This window comes from Tursiops truncatus, chromosome 9 (genome assembly GCF_011762595.2).
Source record: "Tursiops truncatus isolate mTurTru1 chromosome 9, mTurTru1.mat.Y, whole genome shotgun sequence".
NCBI lineage: Eukaryota > Metazoa > Chordata > Mammalia > Artiodactyla > Delphinidae > Tursiops > Tursiops truncatus.
In genome coordinates, this window is record NC_047042.1 from 70,132,231 (window position 1) to 70,149,647 (window position 17,417).

General features: G+C 36.8%; 1 long non-coding RNA gene across 1 annotated transcript in view; it reads left to right on the forward strand.

Moving 5' to 3' along the window:
* The window catches only part of LOC109548287 (uncharacterized), a 734,651-nt gene that overhangs the window by 547,861 nt on the left and 169,373 nt on the right, over positions 1-17,417 (forward strand). Inside the window, exons 8-9 of the long non-coding RNA XR_002174337.3 lie at positions 3,629-3,731; positions 9,002-9,061. This is a non-coding gene — a long non-coding RNA (uncharacterized lncRNA). The remainder of the gene's footprint in view (positions 1-3,628; positions 3,732-9,001; positions 9,062-17,417) is intronic.

Genomic DNA, 17,417 nt, shown 5'->3' on the forward strand with positions numbered 1-17,417 from the left:
TATAAGGGAGATATGGCCCTTTTACAGAGATTTCCCTGAGACAGACGAGCTCCCTTGAGAAACCCCAGATGAGGCATTGACTAAACTTTGGACTCTTATTGCCCTGATTGACTTAACAATACCAGTGGAGTGTTGGAGTTCACCCCACTGGAGAATTAGAAACCCACTCAAAGACATGTAGATAAATTGTTGCAGTCAGCCTTGACACCATAGAAAACTCTCCTAGCCTTTATGTCGAAATTGAGTAAGCACTTAAGGTATACTGTTTTGATAATGGGATAGCAAATGGTGTAGATTAAGGTAGATTCCTTTTAAAAAGAAGACTTCTATGTGAGTTAAGCCCAAGTCAAGCAAGGAATACAAACCTCAGGGTCACAGTCTCAAAGCAATTTGTCTGTGGCTGCTCAAAGGCTATTTGTCCATGGCTGAATCAAAGGGCCCCCAGATCTGTAATATAGGCGCCAGCAATGCTGACTTTGCTGCCCCATATAGGCCTTTGGTGGGCCAATAACATTGGAAGTTTGTTTGGTTGAGCCATGAACAGCCACCATGTTGCTGGAGACCTAAGGTAAATGTGCTTTATTTAATAGCCTAGTTCCACTCTCACCCTGCACATTCCCTGTTCCCTCTCTCCTTCTCTAACCTTACACAACTGCTTTAAAAAGAAAGATAATTAGGGGGAACTTCCTTATCCCGAAGGGGAACTGAAGTCCATACATACCCATCCTAGTAATCTGGGGAACTTTGGAGAGGGTAAGGACTCAAATTTTTATAGCTCTGTTTGGTATAGGGAGAAAGTTACTATCCTATACAGTCCCATGGGGGGAAGGGACACTCAAATTCAACTGATAGGCTTTGGGCAAGGTTTGCAGTGGGGAAAAGAAGTTAACAGTGATCTTGTATGGGTGTGACGCTTTGAGTTAATTTAATGTAGTATTGTTGTGACCTCCCTTGCTGAATGTATAATTGACACTGGTGTTTCACATGATGGTACTGAGAATGTTCATAAAGTCTAGGGGGACTTTTCTGATCAAAAAGATCTACATCTGGGGCTTCCCTGGTGGTGCAGTGGTTGAGAATCTGCCTGCCAATGCAGGGGACACAGGTTCGAGCCCTGGTCTGGGAAGATCCCACATGCCGTGGAGCAACTGGGCCCGTGAGCCACAGTTACTGAGCCTGCGCGTCTGGAGCCTGTGCTCCACAACAAGAGAGGCCGCGATAGTGAGAGGCCCGCACACCACAAAGAAGAGTGGCCCCCACTTGCCACAACTAGAGAAAGCCCTCGCACAGAAATGAAGACCCAACACAGCCATAAATAAATTAATTAAAAAAGAAAAAAAAAGATCTACATCTGGAGAAGTGCTAGGGGGACACATAAAATACTTCTTAACCCATCTCTCTGTCATCCCTGCAGCCTAAAGCAAAGCTTTTGGCTGAATGGAACCCTGAATTCACAGAATTTCCCCTAAATATCTGGGCCTGGTTCTTTGAACAATTCAGCGGAGCAGAAACCTGGTGGTGTCCACTGGGGTATTGTGGCTCTTCAACCTCAGCGCCAGCTGTACAGAATCAAAGATATCTGTGGTTTTTCCTTTTAGTGTGGCAGTTCTCATAGCTCTAGCTATTACAGCCCTTGCTGAACCTAGTTATAGTTTTAATGAATCTTGAGCTATTGCCAAGTAGCCTAGATGTTTAGTCTGCCACTTGGGAAACTATAATCCAGCAGATTATAAGCATCTTCCTGGCAGATTGGCTATATCTAGCCTTTGGTCCCCTTTCAGGGTTTTTAGTGGTGCCTCACCATCACTGACATCTTTTCAGATTATGATGTTGCTGTTCTAGTCCAATCAGCCAACTGGCCACTAACAGGTATCAGGGTTTCAGCTTTCCAGTCCATTTGCAGTTTGAAAATCATGCAACAGCCAGTGAACAAGAGGATAATACTCAAGGTTTTGATGGTCTTCCATGTACTCTGCCATTCACAATCATCTTGTATTGTTGAGTGTTGGAACAGTCTCATAAAACATTGACTTCAGAAGCTTTCTGACTCTCCCTTACCTTGTCCTGGTCCACACTGTTCAGAAAGACAGTTTGGTCACTGAATATGACTTTCTACAAAAGTGGATCATCTTCTCTGGCCACTTCCTGTATAATGATCATAATGATCAGGGCAAAATGAGGGGGGTATGTAGAACTATTTTGATAATTCTGGAGTATGAGTCATTACTGGGCATGATGAATTTTTCTTCTCTCTAAAAGCAACCCCAGGCAAGAGATGGTAAGACACTGTAATAGAACCTAGCAGTGGGGGTGGCAATGATGGGATGACTTTGAGAGACGTATCAGAAGGAACATTAACAGGATATGGTATATCTTTGGATGCCACTATGTCAGGCAGGGATGAAAGGAAATTGTGAAAGAGAAAATGTTAAAGATGATACCCAGGTCAATTGTGATATCTTCTTTAAGAGGTGGAATCTGGGAGAGGGAGTGGGCCTGGATTAGGTTCCCACTGAATAATGACCTTCTTTAAGAACATGTTGAACAAACAAGTGGATATGTCCTATAGTTTTAAAGCTGAAGAGTGAGCTGGGCTGGGAGTGTAGATTTGGGAGCTGTTGATACAAAGAAAAGATTTTAAATTATGGTACAGAATGAGATTTCCCAGAGAGAGTATATGAAATATGACAAAAATTCTGAAGATGGAAATGTACAAAGCAACATTTTTTGTGGTCAGCAAAAGAAGTTTAGACAATGAAAGTAGGGATATTGTATTTAGAAAGAACTCTTTTAGAAAGTGACTCTTAAAATGAATGACTCTTCTTATTCCGAAGAAGAGGGAAGATAATCCTTGGAGAAGTACAACTCTTATTGACACACATAACTTTATTATATTAAATCATTGTTTCCATGGACATTTTGAAAAACTCAGTGATATTTAGATATTTAGGGTGAAAAAAATGTAGTGAGGAGTATAGATTATATATATTTTTTAACTGTTAAAGTACAACACATTTCTTTTGTAATGAAAATACTAAAAATAAAACTCTATAATCTTTCTGGCAAGAAGAAATGTTCAGAAGACAGTGATTCTCAAGATAAGTGACTGAAGGAAGATGTGATATATTTATCTTCCTAAAAAAAGATGGCATAGCTTTTTAAATGTCTTGATACCTGTCTGACAGGAGGGGAAATCCATTGACCATGCTCATCCAACCACGGATGAGTGCTTTTTCCTCAGCCACTCTGGTTCTCTGGGCCAGATGGGAAGAGAGCTAAGAATGCAGATGTGTACAACTCATCCCTAGCTCAGGCATGTCAGAATCTATTTTAATTCCTCTTTAAAAATAACAGTTCTTTTTAAAAATAAATCATAAAGGCCAGTAATAAAGAATATTCTAGAGAAGTGCCAAATATGATGGTGGTTACATTTGCCAATTCTTTGCCCTGCTAAAAAACGGAAAAAGTATTATGTTTGATACAGGATTTGAAAGACTGCTTCTTTATTTCAAGCATTTGGAAATATTATGGAAAGGAGTCCTTGAAAATACAATAAAAGACAACAAAACATATCAAAGAATTAATTGTAAAATATCGACCCTCTCACACTCTGCTTTTCCATCCTTAGCCCCCTTCCATCACCCCTAGCATCTTATAGAATTGAAAATCAGAACAAAGGGATGAGAAGAGACAAACAACACAGGACCTGACACGTGTGTGAAGAATGACAGGTAAAGTGGTCTTCTGTGTTATTTGGAGGAAGGTTCATTACAGAATGGTAATTAAAATTATCCCTCACACTGGTAAGTTAGAAGCGGGGCATACTACTTCTCCGAAATATTTCATAGACGACTAAGCCTTATCCCTCCTGTGCTCTCCTGACAATTTGTGCCATATTCCCAAATTCCCTCCTCATCAAGAGAAGCACAAGTCATTTTCCAGACCTAATTCTTTGTGCTTGTTATTGCCTTAAAAGGGATGTGCTGTGAGACTATACATTTTAAGGACACGGGAGGCTCACTGTGTAATCTATGCACCACATGAAGGATTTATAAAATAAAAGACTATTTATAGATTATGATCTAAACTCTCATCACGTTCTTTTCCTTCGTAGAGAATCCCACTTGGATTTCTCTCTTTTCTCCCTTCCTTGCTAATTGAATCTTCCTTTTTTAATGTTTCTTTTCTTTGTCTTTTCTTTGCTTTCTTTGAAGAGAAAGTTAGGTTTTTATTCTCATTTTATCCCTTTTCATCTTGTTTTCTACTGTATAGATGATCTGTTGTTTTGTACCTCACCGCTAAGTTGGGAAATTCTCCATATTATTTATTTAATGAACTAACTACAATTCTTCTGACTTTAATTTGGTCAGTTGCAACTTATTATGTTTGGTTACCTCGAGTTCCTAGACTGACATAAATTGTGTCACTTCTAGCAGCTACAAATGCCATTGAAAATAAAAATTTGGTGTCGTTCCAATCAGTCAGCTCTCCCTTCTCCTTTTTAATTATTTATTTTATTTTTAAGGCTTAAAGTTCTGTCATTATGAAGAGGGTTGTTCATTATTCCAAAAACTGCTAAGAACAGGATTGCTACCCAAGCAGAAGAGAATCTGTTTTAAGTGGTGAGGCATTTGGGTTGATTGTGGAAGAAAAAGGTGCCTCACACTTTCCCTTCACTGGTAGAAATGCTTTATTTTAGACCTCTCAGACCTGGTCCTTATTCACATTATTCTCAAAATAGAATGTAGTGACATTTATAAAAGGACAGATGAATTCTTTGTGTTTTTTCTAACTAAATGCTTTAAAATTTAAACACTTCATGAAAAAAAGATTAAAAGAGTATATCTATTAACACTAATATACTCAAATTAGTGGATTCAGGTCTGTAGAATGTTAAAACAATAAGATTAAGTGTTAAAAGGGTCATTGTAAATATTTATTTAGCCCCACCTACCTATATCACTATAATTGGTATTTCTCTGAGATACAAAGAAAGCAGAATTCAATTTGATTCAACAAATATTTATTAAATTACTATTATGGCCAAGACACTGTGCTAAGTACTGTATGGAATACAAATATAGGAAATGTTGTCTAGTAAAGGCTTGAGTTCAGTACTGTTTATTTTAGACAAGATTTATTGAACAGCTAGGTACTGTGCTAAGTATTAAAAAATACAACACATCTGTAGGTAAAGGAACTTGCAGTCTGGTAAGCTGGCGTTGATAAATCCTTAAAATCGTATACAAAATTGTTTGCATAGATGGTGTGTGTGTGTGTGTGTGTGTGTGTGTACATTTATGGTTTTTCTGAGGGGCACTATCTGCTGGATTCTCAAAAAGTTCAGTGACCCCTCAAATGTTAAAGTTCATGTATGCAATACAGGGTAGACTCTCAGAGCTATGAGAGTGATCAAACAAAGGACTCTTTCTGACCTGGTCCTTCAATTGCCAACTGCCTACATGGTGCTTGGGACTAAGCTATGTGCTGAGATGACCATTTAACAAAGTATTTTGCAAAGCAAGGGAAGACAAACCTCCAAATCAGAAGGAAATTTTAAAAGCGAGTGCTAAACGCCGTTATTAAATATTACAAGAGAGAAACGAATAGTCACTAAACTTTGGAATAGTGGGAACAGGCTTCTGGATCCCTGAAGGAGTACAGCTCTAAGTGGAGCCTTGAAGGTCATGTAGGGCTTGAGTAACTGGAAGCAAAAGACAATGCATGCTTCGAATGGGCTACAGACAGAGTGAGCAGGAAATGGACAGGGATGTTTTCCCTGATGCTTCCGGATACATCCTCAACTGATGGAGTTCTGGACCCAAACTCTTTGGAGTCCAATTATCCTTTAACCCAGCTCTAAAAGTTGTTGCACCTGTTACACCACTGTTAGTTAGGCCAGAAATCAGAGATTTTGTTTGCACATATTTATGTACATAAGCACACACATACACACACACATTAACATCACATACATACGTATGTGCAAATATATATATGTTATTATCTTTCACACAGCTCTTTTGATCACAGTTAATAATTCATGTATTTTTGAAGAGTCTACCTTTTGCTAAGCCTTGTGTAAGAGCTAAAGATGAAAAATACTTCCCATCGTTAAGGAGCAAATGTCCATCAAGTGAAGAAGGAAAAGTAAAGTATTGCAAAGAGAACAGCATAAATAAAGGCCGGGAAGTAGGTAGCCTTGTGCCCCTTCTTGACAATGGCAAGTATTTCATTTGAACCATTGTTGAAAGAGGAGTCCATTAGGGAATGAATTTGATGAAGAAAGACCTCATGGAAAACAATGTATATCATGTTCAGAAGCTTAGGATTTAGATAACAGAGAAGCTTTAAAAGGTTTTCACTGGAAGGACAATGTAATTAGATTTAGACTTTAGACAGTCTCTCTGGCAGCAATGTAGACAGTAAGACTAAAGATCTGGACAAATTTGCACAGTATTATAAAAGAATAAGTGATAGGACACACCACATAGTCAATGAAATATTAAACAGAATCAGTAAGATTTGGTTCCATATTAGATGTGGGAAATGAAGGAAATGAGAAATCTAGGATAACTACCAGGTTTAAGGTTTGGGTGACAAAGTAGATGGTGGTTCCACTCAGCAAGGCAGGGAACACAAAAGAGGAGAAAGTATAAACCAGATTAGATAACAGAGAAGGACAGGATGACCTGCCCTAGGAACAGGTTGAGTTTGAGGAAATCTGAGGAAGTGAAGACGTAGTTGTCTGCTTTATAAAACGAAGCTTGAAAAGGGACTTCTGGATCAGGGCTCAGCAAACGAGGGCCTGCCCATCACCTGTTTGTGTACCTCCTGTGATGTAAAAATAGTTTTGCCTAATTTAAATGGTTGAAAAAAAATGAAGAAGTGTGACATGTACACACTGCTATATTTAAAATAAATAACCAACAAGGACCTACTGTAAAAAAATTAATTTATTAATTTAAAAAAGAAGAAGAATATGTTACATTAGTTTTATAGGACTGTCACAACAAAGTACTACAGACTGGATAGCTTAAACAACAGAAATTTATTTTCTCACGGTTCTGGAGGCTGGAAGTCTGAGTTGTCCACACAGTATTGTCAGGGTTGGTTTCTTCCGAGGCCTCTCTCCTGAATTTGTAGGGGGCTGTCTTCTCCTTATGTTGTCACATGGTCTTCCTTCTATATCATTCTGTCTAAATTTCCTCTTCTTATAAGGGCACAAGTCATAATGGATTAGGGCCCACCATAATGACCTCATTTTAATTACCTCTTTAAAGATTCTATTTACAAATACAGTTACATTCTGAGGTATTAGGAGTTAGGACTACATCCACATTGCATGAAATTCAAATTCCAGTGTTTTATTGGAACATGGCTGTGCTCCTTCATTTACGTTGCCTATGGCTGCTTTTGTGCTACAACAGTGGGGTTGAATAGTTGTGACAGAGACCGTGTGGCCTGCAAAGCCTAAATTATATACTATCTGGGCCTTTACAGAAAAAGTTTGCATCCTCTACTCTAGATAAAAGATGTGTTGGCAATTACCAGTTTAGGGCTGGTAATATGAGCGATGAGATTACTAAGGAAGAGTGAGTTGTGTGAAAGGAAAGAGGGCGAAGCATGCACCCTTTAGACACAAACAGGTCAAAGAAGAAAGAAGAAAAGAAGCTACCAAGGTAATGGGGACAGAATGAGCAGAGCTGTCAGAGGAAAAGAGTAGTTGAACTGTGTACACTGTCTTTCTCATGAGAGGGAGCAATGAACAGTGACAAGAAAACAGAAGGGTTCTAGTGTCACGGAAGCCAGCATTTCACATAGACGGAGCTGGTGAATTAAAGCAAACACTATAAAAAGGAGAGGATAATAAGCATTAAAAATGGCTTTTAGATTTATTAATGGTCTATTTGCTTTGGAAATGTCATGTAATAGATAATTTAATATATATTAAATACTTAATTTATTATATATTTAATTATACATAAATTTAATTAATATATATTTAATTTTATAAATGTTTAATATATAAATACTTAATTTAATATTTCTGAAAGGCAGTTTTGCCTTCATAGGGCTTGCAGAATATTCCCAATAAAATAATCAGGTTTCTGTACTGTAACTATTTATATTCTGAAGACACTTCTTGTGAAATTATCTCTAGAATAATACTTTAACCAGTGAGTAAAGGGAGATAAAAAGAACAATTTCAAATACATTCTAAAATCAGTTATTGTGTACACATTTTAAAAAGTGAAATTTTCAAATATTTCTGCATATATGTCAAACTTACCAGAAAAACACCAAATGTCCATTTCACTTTATGCTGAGAAAATTATTGTACTTTGAAATTTACTCCTTTCATGTTACTATCAAATCTGTAACTATTCCTCCTTAAAGCAAGCCACTTTCATATAAAGAATGGATATTACTAACCTTCCATATTTTGTACTATTTTATATTTGGTGCCTTGAAAGAAGTTATTCAAAAAGAATAGCACTGAGAACTTTATCAAAGTTCAAAACAGGTATTTGAATAGAAAAGTGAGCCATAATCATGAACCAGTGGTTTCAAAATTATGATTAGATCAAAACAGATGCACTGTTTCTATGAGTTGTTAAGTGCAGAGGACCTATGTATGCTTATAAGCATTACTTGCTATCAACAAGAAATTAGCTCAAACATATAGATTCAGAGTGCAAGAGCCAAAGCATATTGCAAAAGTAATAAAGAAGGAACTGTCACTAAAATTCAATGCATTAAAGACAAATACGTAATGAACACACAGAATAACTATTGGTTTTTTGAGTGTAATTTTATTACTATTAAATTCTCTTATGCTTCTTATATTTACTCTTGAATCTCGTTTTTCTCTATTAATATTATAATCATCTTTAAATCTGCAGTTTTCTTGAAAGATTTTTGACCCTTTCTACATTTTTTGGAACATTATTTATGTTTCTACCCAAAGTTATTTATTTTCTAATATTTTGCTTTTTAGGAAAGAAAAAATATTTAAAGGAAAAGGTGAAAATTATTCTTGAGAACACATCCATCTGAAGTAAGTACTTTGATGTACATTCTAATATTTGTATTGGGCTGCGTTTTCTATTACCTTATCATTTCAGAAGCAATGGAACAAATTGGTCTGCACATGAGAAAAGTATTTTCATTTGAAAGACCCAATGCTCTATTTAGAAATGGTTCCTGCATAACAAAGTACTGGAAATAGATTTTTTTTAACATCTTTATTGGAGTATAATTGCTGTACAATGTGTGTTAGTTTCTGATTTATAACAAAGTGAATCAGCTATACATACAACCCCATATCTCCTCCCTCTTGCGTCTCCCTCCCACCCTCCCTATCCCACCCCTCTAGGTGGTCACAAAGCACCGAGTTGATCTCTCTGTGCTATGCGTCTGCATCCCACTAGCTATCTGTTTTACATTTGGTAGTATATATTAGTCCATGTCACTCTCTCACTTCGTCCCAGTTACTTAATGTCTTAACACTACCTCTACCTTGAAGAAAGCTTTTGTGTCAGTTCTTTAAAATGTGTTCTCAAAGAAGACTATTTCCTAGAAAACGCGATCATATCTTTTGTCCCAATTTTGTTAAATGGATGCTACATTGATACAACTTTTAGTTGCATTTCACTTTAAGGAAAGAAGAAATGCTCTGGCTGTAGAGGGACCAGAAAAAAAAGAAGAATGTGTGGTGAAAATATTCTTAATACTGTCTACCATTCACTTAATTATTTAGATGTTTTGATGAACAAAATCCTATGCTTTGTTGTTCTTAGAATGTGAGATGAGTGTTAAATCCAGCATATACCAAATTCTCCAAAAGGGTAGCAATCATTTTATAACGATGTAGTGACTCTTTGTATGACCAAAATTTACATGCTGGGTGCTCAGCTCATAAAGTGCTTATGGGGAAGTCAAGGCTGAACTCAAACTTCACTGTGGGACCTGCTAGTAACTATCATTTTTTATTCCTAACATATTAGGCAGAGGAGGGAGTTGAAGCCTAACTTTTTTTGTTCAAAGTGCAGATGGCAGAACGGCTGCATAGTCTTCAGCCTACTTTTGAGTTAATCAAGAGTTAAGTCCAGAAACAAGGGAGAATGAGTAAGTAGTCTTACTTTTTAGCAAGCATCTTTACCATTTGCCAAAATTTTTCAGAAATAAAATTGATCAATTTCTACATGTATCACTTAATCATGAACAATGTAGAATTTGACCAAATTTTGTGAGTTACATATTTTTGGTTATTTGTTTGCATGCCTGTTCTCTAACTATACCCCTTCCCTCAACACTCTATGCATGCATGCAACACTTAGACTGCCAGGTAGCCAAGCAGAAAAAAATATCCCCAGTCTCAGAAGTTTGTTTCCTAAGTTAGACAATATTTTCAACTTTCCTAAAGATGTTCCTTTCATCACTTTTTGGTGAAAATACCGTATGTCCCCATGGCTTGCTTAATAGAAAATGTAATCATATACATCTGAGCAAGGTGAAGAATGCCAAGGCAGACCCAGAAGCCAAATTTTGTTATCTTAATCTTCCACATTTAGTTCCAGAAAAAATATTAAAGCTTAAAATAATAGGGTATAAAAGCACTAAAATGTTTCTATTTCATAGAATGTGGAATTGTAGTTTTAAAACCCTTTACAATTTTTTTAAAAAGCTACCAATTAAGCTGCTAAAGTTTGGAGGGTTTTTCCTTCACTATAAAACCCCCCATAATTCAATTTTCATTTGAACAGTCAAGATATATATACAAAGGATCTGCGTAAATTGTAAGCCTTGCCATTTTTTTCTTTTTTCCATTTACAGCCTCCACCTTTCTCGTCTTCCCCAACCCTATCCTTTAACCTATTCTCTAAGTCACTTTTTGCTGCTGATAATCTTTTCAATTTTGTTATAATTATATATTAACTGGGTCTCCTAAAGTCTGAATGCGTTGTCGCAAAATACTGAATGTAAAGGACTTGATAGGCTGTGAAAAAAGCTATTTCTCTTCCTAAGTAAACTCTGGTTATCATCTTCATCTATTGAAATCAAGTTTCTGTCTATATTGGTTATTGGGTCACAGGAGAATGGCTGGGTGGATTTGGATGGTGTGTTTGGTATGGTATGTACAAGATTCATTTTGGAGCATCCTGGCTGGCGGTGGTGATAAAGGGCATCTCCAAGGGTGGGCAGTCATCTGCAGATTGCTGCTGAAAGTGACCCTTAGGACTGCTATGCAGAAAGAAGACAGTGGTTTCAAATATGAGCCCAAAAGGCAGGGGTTGACTTGCAGTTGGGCTACCTTTCTTGTGGACATTCCCGTAAGTGAGCAGTAGCAAGGACTTCTATATTTAAAGATAGTCTTTGATTATGCCAAGCGATTTTGGAGTGTCCAGCTGGTATATGACAATACCATGTTGTAGCTTTAATTTCTCAAAAATATTATTTATACTCTTACCAAAATGGTATAAATTGATAGCTTTACGTTGTTTCACACTTGGACCAAAATATTTCTGGAAGAGAACCAATGCAAATTTCAAGAGAAGAAATCAAGACCTAAACCAAGCTCAAACTCAATACACTTTTTTCTTTGGTTTTGTTTAGTTTTCCTATATACCAAGTGTCAAGTACTATGCTATATATAGTGAATTGAAAGAAATATTTAAGTTGTAGTACTTGACCTCAAATAACTGACAGTCCTGTGAGGTAAGAAACTATATTTGCCTCATGTAATGCATGATGGAGAAGGGGTTTAGACAGTGTATTATGTCAACACTGAGCAAAGCTGACTAGTCTTTCCTGGATATATAGAAAGCCTTCTTTAAGGTATCTGCTTCCATATATAAAAACCTGCAATTTTAACTGTTTACAAAGCAGACATTCATGCCACTAGAAGTCTGAAAAAATTTTGGCAACATCAAACAAAAAATCTCAATATATAAACGTTCTGATTCATTTTGTTTGACCTAAAACATTAGTCAACAAGTTTTTACACAGAAACTATGTAAATTTACCATTTTTCTCTCTTCTTCCCATTTCCCATGTGCTCTCCCTTTGATCTGCTCCAACATTGTCCAGGGTCGTGTTGCCATAATTCTCTTGCACTTGGTCTTGATCTCCCAAACTAAAAGAAAGGGCAGAGTTGTCCAGGGAGGAAATGGACAACAATGGCATTTGGGGGCAGAGAGGCTACCTGAAATTGTGGCTCTGGAACAGACCAGGAAAGGCTCTGTCTGCCATATATGGAGGTGTTCCCTTGGAGGCTTTATGCAGCACATTGGCAAGATCAGATCTTTATTTCAGAAATATGATTGCAAAGCACAGAGATAAAAGAATAATTTCATTAACACAGAAGAGATAAAACAAGGGTCTAGAGGGCTGTTATAGAAGGATTTCATCATCTCCTTTCAGCCCAAGAGGCTGTGTTAGTTTGCTAGGGCTGCTGTGACAAAGTACTACAAACTGAGTAGTTTAAACAACAGAAACTTATTGTCTCAAAGTTCTGGAGTCTAGAGGTCTGAAATCAAGTTGTTGGCAGGGTCTTTTCCTTCTGAGGGCTGTGAGGGAGAGATCTGATCAAGGCTTCTGTCTTGAATTTATAGATGACTGTCTTTATATTCACATAGTGTTTTCCCTGTGTACATGTCTGTATACGAATTTCCCCTTCTTATAAGGACACCAGTCATAACAGATTAGGGCCCACCCTAGTTGACCTCATTTTAAACCTGACTACCTCTGTAAAGACCCTATATCCAATAAGGTTGCATTTGAGGTCCTGGGGCTTAGGACTTCCACATATGAATTTTGAGAGGGAAACAATCCAACCCAACAGAGGCCAATAGCCAAGGATTAAATAATTTGAAATCACACAGTTAGTCAGGATTAAAATCTAGATCTGTTAACCCCTAGTCCAGGACTCTGTCTGTGATACTAGAGGTGATGCTGGAAAGCTGTCTGTTGCCAGCCAGCATTGTGGTTTCAATAAGGTAGCATATAAAGTGCTGATATTTGTCCGTAAGGAATCAGTTATCAGCAAAGAGATTGACTAATGTCTTGAGAAAACTTTAAATTAGAATACTGTTTTTGGAAACCAAATTGATTTTTTAATAGAATTTAGAAAGCAAAGTTCCTCCTCTTAAAGCAAACATCAGGAGGTAATTCAAAGTACTACCCCCAAGCCCTACTCATGCAGTATTACTCAACATTATCCAGTGGTGCTTTCAAACAAATCCCAGGAGCACAGTTTGTGAAAAATTAAATGCAATAGTGTGTTTTTACTGGTTAAAACTCCACTTTTTAATGTTCAATAATTTTTTTGCTTCTATAATAATGTTATAGTGCTTACATCATAGTATCCAAACCAAGACAAGGTCTAAGTGGTGGTAATATGAAGTCTAAACTTGGGAACAAACATCAAATTTGCTTTCCCTTATGCCATAAGTCAGCTTGTATAATGATTAATACAGGATTTATATAGGTAGTGCTCAAATGCTATAAACCATTCAATAGATGGTTAACCACAGATAATTCAAATTATTCATTAACTAAATCTTTGCAACCATCTAATAGAAATTTGCTTAGCACTACTAAAAAGACTTCATTACTTGAAGAGGTAGAACAGTTTTATTAGTTGTCAAAATTGTTATGCCAAGGCCATTTATCTATTTTTTTGGTGAGAGAAAGTATATGATAACATTTCTTAATAAGTATGAGCTTACACAGAGATGTCCCTCAAGGAACTTGGAAATAAGTAAAATGAACTTGTCCATGGAGAAGTAAATTGTAAAAGCAACAAGTAATGGATCAGAGAAGACATAACGCAATCACTGGAAAGAGACAGGACGGCTTATAGGCCATACATTTGGATTTAATTCTAATCCAGTTATACACACATATGCTTGCATACACACATACATGGACACCCATTCAAAAGGACTATGTCTATTAGAAAAGCAATTGGTCAGCATAAAAATAAGAAGAGTCAGAGAGGCAGCTGTTAGCAGTGCCTGCTCAAACACCATAAGGTAGAGAAAAACTTAGCCTCCAACCATGAGGTATTTTCAGTCCATATGGCAAGTCTATCCCTCCAATGGAGACGGATGGAGGTGATGATAACTGGTGGACTTTACTGATTTCTGGTTTTATTGGCAAACACTTTACTTTGTGAGAGGGGTATGTTAAACCACCCTAGAATGAGGCAATTCCATATTTATATAGTTTAACTTATTTTGTTCTGATTCTACTCTCAAATAGCATCTTTCTGATTATGATTTACTTTCTCTATGTAGCTTGACTATAGAGAGAGAATATGCTAATCAGGCTAGTAGAGTACTCTAGTCCCATGCGATTGAACTAGTTCTAACTGCAAATTAATACATTGACATTCTGGTATCTGTCCCTCATGACTATTGTGCATGCCAGTTATCCTCAGGAATTTTCTTAAGACTATATTTGAGTTAGTGTTATGGCCTTCAAAAAGAATGAGCAGCCTAATCTGTACTTTATCTGACTCTGTCTGGCTCCAGGAGGCCTGCCCTTAGATGACACTATTATCACTTCCTTCCTTTTCTTATTCATTTCTACACTGAACAGTAAGTAAATGTTCTCACCAGTATGTTTCTAAGAAGTTTTTCTCTTTCTCTATTCTTAAACAAGAGAAACATGTCTAGTTGGCCTAAAGTCAACCATATGCATCCTCTAATTAATCTCTTTAAAACACAAACACACACACAAATTATTACTTTTAAGACCTTAAAGATTTCACTCAATTAACACTGAGTTTCATTGTAGAACTAATATTGTACTTTATTAGAAATACAATTTCATTCCATTAGTTCATATTCTTAAAAATGCTTCAAATGGAAACGTCTTTGAGTGTTAAGTATTTAACCGCCTGAAGGCTTGTTATTTATCATTAATGTTTCATCAAGAAATAACTTTTTTATAGCCTAGTTTTAGAATTCCATCAATAAGTACAAAGCTTCACAATAGATCCTTGAGCCTCCATTCCTAATAATAAGTAACATTTATCTCTTTGTTTTATACACGTTGTGTGGAATTAGAGCCCCCTGTAGAGACATTTGATTAGGAATTATAAAACCAATGTGGCATGCAGTCGTTGTCCTGATATTTTCAAACCATCAACAAAGAATGGAAAAAGGGGCACCTGGGCCCTGACCTGCCATGTGGGAACATATTATACAGGAGGGTAGCTCTCTGAGAGTCACTAGCTAGACTGCCTGTGTAAAGTTAGATAAGGGGTAAACTTAATGTTGAGAGAAATCTATAAATAATTATGCAGTTCACCAAGCAAGGTAACACTGCACCCTGTGGGGTCTGAATCAGATGACTCAGTATGTGAAGAAAAATATTTGTATTTAACTGGAATTTAATTTAGTTTCACATCCTCAATATACGTTACTCTTCCCTAAATTAGGTCACTAAATTGGTAGTGTTTTGAAGTGTTAATTACTTTTGCCATGTCTGTCAGGCCTACAAACCAACTTTTGTAGTTTATAATGTAAATCCACACTGATCCAGACTAATTTGAGGGGTTAATTCCATGGTGATCAATGAAATGGCTAAAATGATGACTACAGACTAAAATTCAACACCCATTTATGATAAAAACCCTCCAGAAAGTAGGCATAGAGGGAACTTTCCTCAACATAATAAAGGCCATATATGACAAACCCACAGCCAACATCGTCGTCAATGGTGAAAAACTGAAACCATTTCCACTAAGATCAGGAACAAAACAAGGTTGCCCACTCTCACCACTTCTATTCAACATAGTTTTGGAAGTTTTAGCCACAGCAATCAGAGAAGAAAGGAAATAAAAGGAATCCAAATTGGAAAAGAAGAAGTAAAGCTGTCACTGTTTGCAGATGACATGATACTATACATAGAGAATCCTAAGGATGCTACCAGAAAACTACTAGAGCTAATCAATGAACTTGGTAAAGTAGCAGGATATAAAATGAATACACAGAAATCTCTGACATTCCTATACACTAATGATGAAAAATCTGAAAGTGAAATTAAGAAAACACTCCGATTTACCATTGCAACAAAAAGAATAAAATATCTAGGAATAAACCTACCTGAGGAGACAAAAGACCTGTATGCAGAAAATTATCAGACACTGATGAAAGAAATTAAAGATGATACAAACAGATGGAGAGATATACCATGTTCTTGGATTGGAAGAATCAACATTGTGAAAATGACTCTACTACCCAAAGCAATCTACAGATTCAATGCAATGCCTATCAAGCTACCACTGGCATTTTTCACAGAACTAGAACAAAGAATTTCACAATTTGTATGGAAACACAAAAGACCTCGAATAGTCAAAGCAATCTTGAGAACGAAAAACGGAGCTGGAGGAATCAGGCTCCCTGACTTCAGATTATACTACAAAGCTACAGTAATCAAGACAGTATGGTACTGGCACAAAAACAGAAATATACATCCATGGAACAGGATAGAAAGCCCAGAGATAAACCCATGCACATATGGTTACCTTATCTTTGATAAAGGAGGCAGGAATGTACAGTGGAGAAAGGACAGCCTCTTCAATAAGTGGTGCTGGGAAAACTGGACAGGCACATGTAAAAGTATGAGAACACTCCCTAACACCATACACAAAAATAAGCTCAAAATGGATTAAAGACCTAAATGTAAGGCCAGAAACTATCAAACTCTTAGAGGAAGACATAGGCAGAAAACTCTATGACATAAGTCACAGCAAGATCCTTTTTGACCCACCTCTTAGAGAAATGGAAATAAAAACAAAAATAAACAAATGCGACCTAATGAAACTTCAAAGCTTTTGCACAGCAAAGGAAACCATAAACAAGACGAAAAAACAACCTTCAGAATTGGAGAAAATATTTGCAAATGAAGCAACTGACAAAGGATTAATCTCCAGAATTTATAAGGAGCTCATGCAGCTCAATAACAAAAAAACAAAGAACCCAATCCAAAAATGGGCAGAAGACCTAAATAGACATTTCTCCAAAGAAGATATACAGACTACCAACAAACACACGAAAGAATGCTCAACATCAGAGAAATGCAAATCAAAACTACAATGAGATATCATCTCACACCAGTCAGAATGGCCATCATCAAAAAATCTAGAACCAATAAATGCTGGAGAGGGTGTGGAGAAAAGGGAACAGTCTTGCACTGCTGGTGGGAATGTGAATTGGTAGAGCCACTATGGAGAACAGTATGGAGGTTCATTAAAAATCTACAAATAGAACTACCATATGACCCAGCAATCCCACTACTGGGCATATACCCTGAGAAAACCATAATTCAAAAAGAGTCACGTACCAAAATGTTCATTGCAGCTCTATTTACAATAGCCAGGAGATGGAAGCAACCTAAGTGTC